Raw genomic sequence first — 5,679 nt, 5'->3', positions numbered from 1 at the left:
ACTTGCAGATCAACTCCGGCGCCAACTCTTCCATTTCTTCTAGCACGCCAGGCTATAGTTCTTTCGCACAAAGAACACGGAAGAAATAGCTGAGTTCTGCCAGTACTAGCCATTCATCCTCAGGGATGAAGCCACGCAACATCACCGGCATTACCCGCTCAATCCATATGTGCCAATCATGACTCTTGAGACCAAATATCTTCAATTTATCAAGACTGGCTCCCCTCTGTAGATTCGCTGCATACCCATCGGGGAACATCAACTGCATTTTCACCCACAAGATAATTTCCCTCATAGCTGGCCTTCCAAGATTGAACCATGCCTTTGGCTTCGTCCAGTTCTGCTTTCCTTTCGGTTCTTTCATGTTTTGTAACGGCCTATCACATAGCGCCTCCAGATCGACTCTAGCCTTAGTATTATCCTTTGACTTCCCATCTATGCCGAACAATGTACCAAAAAGTGCCTCGGCGATATTCTTCTCAGTGTGCATCACGTCGATGTTGTGTGGGCAAAGGAGGTCTTTGAAGTAAGGCAGATCCCATAAGCATGTTTTGTGAGTCCAGGCGTGCTTAGAATTATACCCCTTGAAGTACCCTGGACGCTCTGGATCTGGCTCGAGAGCGTTTAACTGATCCAGGGTCTGTTGGCCTGTCAATGCATGTGGTGCAGAGTTTTTGACAACTCTACCTCTGATGAAGTTCTTCTTGTCTTTCCTGAACTTATGGCGAGGATTCAGGAACTGTCTATGCATGTCGAAGCAAGAAAACTTGCGACCGGCCTGAAGCCAACGAAACTCAAGAGCTCCCTTGCATGTGGGGCACGGGAACCTTCCATGCACACACCAGCCAACGAATAGCGCATACGCCGGCAAGTCATGCGTCGAGTACATGTACCAGACACGCATTATGAAGTTCCGTTTGCTATAGGCATCATATGTCTTGAACCCATTATCCCAGGCTTCTTGCAATTCGTCCTTAAGCGGGTGCATGTACACAATCATATTTTTCCCCGGATAGTTGGGCCCTGGAATTATCAACGTCAGGAAAATGTTCTTTCTTTGCATAATCTGTCCGGGTGGGAGATTGAGTGGAAAGACAAATACGGGCCAACAACTGTATTGGGCTGCCGTCATACCAAACACACTGAACCCATCCGTGCTGATGCCGACTCGAGGATGCCTCGGATCTGCCGCTTTGTCACCATGTAATTCATCAAACTTTTTCCACGCAACACCATCCGATGTGTGTACAATCATCAGATTCCCATCTGCATCTAGTTCGGTTCTTTTGCCCATTTTGTGCCATGTCATCTGTCTGGCCGTCTCTTCGACCATGAAAAGACGTTGAAGTCTTGGTACGATTGGCATATACCGAAGAACACTAACGGGGATTTTGGTCTGTGTCTTCTCACCCATACCGTTGTCTACCACAACATACCTGGAAGACTTGCAAATGGGACAATAGTTCAAGTCCGCATAGTCAAGCCTAAACAAGACACATCCTTTCTCACAGGCATGTATCTTATCATAGGGCATCTTCAGTGCACGGAGGATTTTGTCCGACTGGTACAGGTTTGCAGGCATTACATGGCCTTTGGGTAGAAAGCGTCCAAATACTGTCATCATTGCATCGTAGCATTCTCTGCCCAAGTTGAACTGAGCCTTCAGAGCCATTACTTGTGAGATGGCATCCAACTGACAAAGCTCAGTGTGCTCATGGAGCGGACGTTTTGAAGACTCCAACATTTCATTGAAGGCCTTTGCAGATTCCTCCATCTCCTCCTCCGAATCCCGAGCATCATCAAAGTCTTGCACCATGTTTTCCATCCCGGTACCATGCTCGTCGGTGCGACGACGATCCACCTCAGCTCGGTCACGTTGGGCAGACTCACCATGAAATGTCCACACCGTATAATCGGGCGTAAAACCACTCTTCTGCAGGTGTTTGCCCATTTCAGCCTCTGTCCTCTTTTCCCAATTGCCGCACCGTAAACAGGGGCACCAGGTTTTCCTCTGGCCATTTTCAAATGCGGCTCGCACAAACCCCTTGGTTTTTGTGAACCATTCAGTGCTCCATTTGTTCTGACCAGTGTGACCGGTGTACATCCACGCACGATCACTCATCTTGACTTTCAGAGCTACTAGACACACAACCAATATATATATATATATATAATTCACCATGTATGTATTCATCAGTTGATCTACTTTGTCAATTTTATTACGTCCATGCAACCTACACTCTAATAGGTAATGATAGGTCCTAATCCCACCCGAGTATGTTTAGATTGGGTTCATTTTCCCATGCTATGCCCCGGATCCTACGCAAAATTTCGGCAGCACCTCCCCGCTGTTCTCCTGATACACGTCTCTGCAATAAACAGAGAGGATGTGTACCCGGAGAACAACAGGGGAGGCACTGACGAAATTTATGCGTCGGATCCGGAGCAAAGCATATGGGAAAACAAACCCAATCTAAACATACTCGGGCTGTCCATGGATAGCGTTGGACAATTCGAAAGAATCAAGGTTATAAATATGCAAATGCATGCATATTTATAACTATGCCGCTTTCGAACGGGAGACACATACTGGTTACGCATACTGATGATTCAAGACACATATATATCTAGCTATCAAGTTTCATCGGAATAGATCAAATAATTAATGGGGGAGGAGGACATGTCTTTTGTGCTCACCCACGAACGAAGGGGCAGAGCTCGTCAAACGCACGGCGAGGTCGTCGAACACCAAACCTCGCAGCGATGAAACAACTGCACATTTAAAACTACCCGATCAACACAATTATATATGATGTTTTTCATAACAAAATCGAAAGATATATGACCTAACTAATAATTCACAAATATATGACCCCGTCGGCTTCTGGAAGGCCAAAGAACACCTTTTCGGGAGGTGTCGGGGGTCGGGGTGTCGTGTCGGTCTCGGGGTGCCGTGTCGGGGTCGGGGTCTCGGGGTCCGGGTGTCGGGTCGGGGTCGGGGTGCCGTGTCGGTGTCGGGGTCGGGGTGTCGGGTCAGGCTCGGGGTCGGGGTGTCGGGGTCGGGGTCGGGGTCGGGGTCGGGGTCGGGGTCTCGGGGTCGGGGTCGGGGTCGGGGTCTCGGGGTCGGGGTGTCGGGGGTGTCGTGTCGGGGGTCGGGGTGCCGTGTCGGGGTCGGGGTGCTGTTTCGGGGTCGGGGGGTCGGGGTGTCGTGTCGGGGTCAGGGGGTTAGGGGGTCGGGGGGTCGGGTGTCGTGTCGGGGTCAGGGGGTTAGGGGGTCGGGTGTCGGGGTGGAGTCGGGGTCGGGTGTCGGGGTGTGGTGTCGGGGTTGGGGGGTCAGGGGGTCTTCTCATTCTTCTACTACTTCTACTTCTTCTCATTCTTCTACTTCTTCTCATCCCCCGTCTTCTTCTTCTTCTTCTTCTTTCTCCTCCTCCTCCTCCTCTTCTTCTTCTTCTTCTTCTTCTTCTTCTTCTTCTTCTTCTTCTTCTTCTTCTTTCTCCTCCTCCTCCTCCTCTTCTTCTTCTTCTTCTTCTTCTTCTTCTTCTTCTTCTTCTTCTTCTTCTTCTTCTTCTTCTTCTTCTTCTTTCTCCTCCTCCTCCTCCTCCTCCTCCTCTTCTTCTTCTTCTTCTTCTTCTTCTTCTTCTTCTTCTTCTTCTTCTTCTTCTTCTTTCTCCTCCTCCTCCTCCTCCTCCTCTTCCTCTTCTTCTTCTTCTTCTTCTTCCCCCTTCTACTTAAACTATAAACCTAAACTAATTAAAACTAAACTATTTAAACTAATTAAACCTAAACTAATTAAACTAATTAATTCTAAACTGAAAAAACATAAACTAAAAAACCTTATCTAAACAGAAAAAAACAAAAAAAAGAAAAAAAGGGAGGGGCTCACTGTGGGGGGCGGCGACGGGTCGGGGAGGGGCCGGCGACGGGGGGCCGGGGCGGGGCGGTGGAGGAGGCGGGGCGGCGGGGGCCCGGCCGGCGGGGGGCCGGGGCGGGGCGGTGGAGGAGGCGGGGCGGCGGGGGCCCAGGCGGCGGGGGGCCGGGGCGGCGGGGGGGGGCGGGCGGCGGGGGGCCGGGGCGGGGCGGTGGAGGGGGCGGCGGGGGGCCGGGGCGGCTGTGGGCCGGGGCGGCGGTGGGGCGCGGGGCGGCGGGGGGACGGGGCGGTGGGGCGGGGAGCCGGGGCGGCGGGGCGACGGGGCGGCGGGCGGCGGCGGCGGCGGCGGGGTGGGAGGAGAAGGGCGAGGACGAAGTGAGTAACGGGCGGGGGGTACCGGCCGTTAGTCAAGTGCCCTCTTTGCCGTCAGCCAGCCTTTGCCGTCCGCCTTTTTGCCTCTTTGTCGTCTGCTAGCGGACGGCAAAGAGGTGGGCCGTTAAGATTTTTTCAAACGAGCGGGGGGTGGGGGCCACCACACTCTTTGCCGTCTGCCAGCGGACGGCAAAGATTCTTTGCCGTCTGCTGGCAGACGGCAAAGAGCTGGCTGATGGCAAAGAGCTTCTTTGCCGTCAGCCTTTTCTTTGCCGTCTGCCTATGTGTAGCTGATGGCAAAGAGCTTCTTTGCCGTCAGCTAGCGGACGGCAAAGAGCTGGCAGATGGCAAATTAGCTGATTCCAGTAGTGATTAATGATGTTCTTATTGTTGCAAATAGGAATTATGTGCCCGTAGATTTTATTGTCCTTGATATAGATTGCAATCCTACATGTCCTATTATTCTTGGTAGACCTTTTCTTAGAACGATTGGTGCAATTATTGATATGAAAGAAGGAAATATTAGATTCCAATTTCCGTTAAGGAAAGGCATGGAACACTTTCCTAGGAAGAAAATTAAATTACCTTATGATCTATTATGAGAGCCACTTATGGATTGCATACCAAAAATGATAATACCTAGATCTATTCTTGCTTTTATGCCTAGCTAGGGGCGTTAAACGATAGCGCTTGTTGGGAGGCAACCCAATTTTATTTTAGTTTCTTGCTTTTTGTTTCTGTTTAGTAATAAATAATTCATCTAGCTTATCTTTAGTTGTGGTTTTATGTTTTAATTAGTATTTTTGCCAAGTAGAACCTTTGGGAAGACTTGGGTGAAGTCTTTATGATCTTGCTGTAAAAAACAGAAACTTTAGCACTCACGAGATTAGCTGCCTTTTTTACTGGAGAGTGATTTTAGGTTGATTCTTCTTGCAGATGATTAATAGACAAATTCTTCATGTCCACCAATTTATGTAAGAATTTTTGGAGTTACAGAAGTATACGTTTGATCCAGATTACTACAGACTGTTCTGTTTTTGACAGATTCTGTTTTCCGTGTGTTGTTTGCTTATTTTGATGAACCTATGGCTAGTATCGGGGGGTATGAACCATAGAGAAGTTGGAATACAGTAGGTTTAACACCAATATAAATAAAGAATTAGTTCATTACAGTACCTTGAAGTGGTGATTTGTTTTCTTATACTAACGGAGCTCATGAGATTTTCTATTGAGTTTTGTGTTGTGAAGTTTTCAAGTTTTGGGTAAAGATTTGATGGATTATGGAATAAGCAGTGGCAAGAGCCTAAGCTTGGGGATACCCAAGGCACCCCAAGGTAAAATTCAAGGACAAACAAAAGCCTAAGCTTGGGGATTCCCCGGAAGGCATCCCCTCTTTCGTCTTCGTCCATCGGTAACTTTACTTGAGGCTATATTTT

The sequence above is a fragment of the Aegilops tauschii genome, chromosome 4, assembly GCF_002575655.3.
Source record: "Aegilops tauschii subsp. strangulata cultivar AL8/78 chromosome 4, Aet v6.0, whole genome shotgun sequence".
Lineage (NCBI taxonomy): Eukaryota > Viridiplantae > Streptophyta > Magnoliopsida > Poales > Poaceae > Aegilops > Aegilops tauschii.
Note: the sequence above shows the minus strand (reverse complement) of the source record.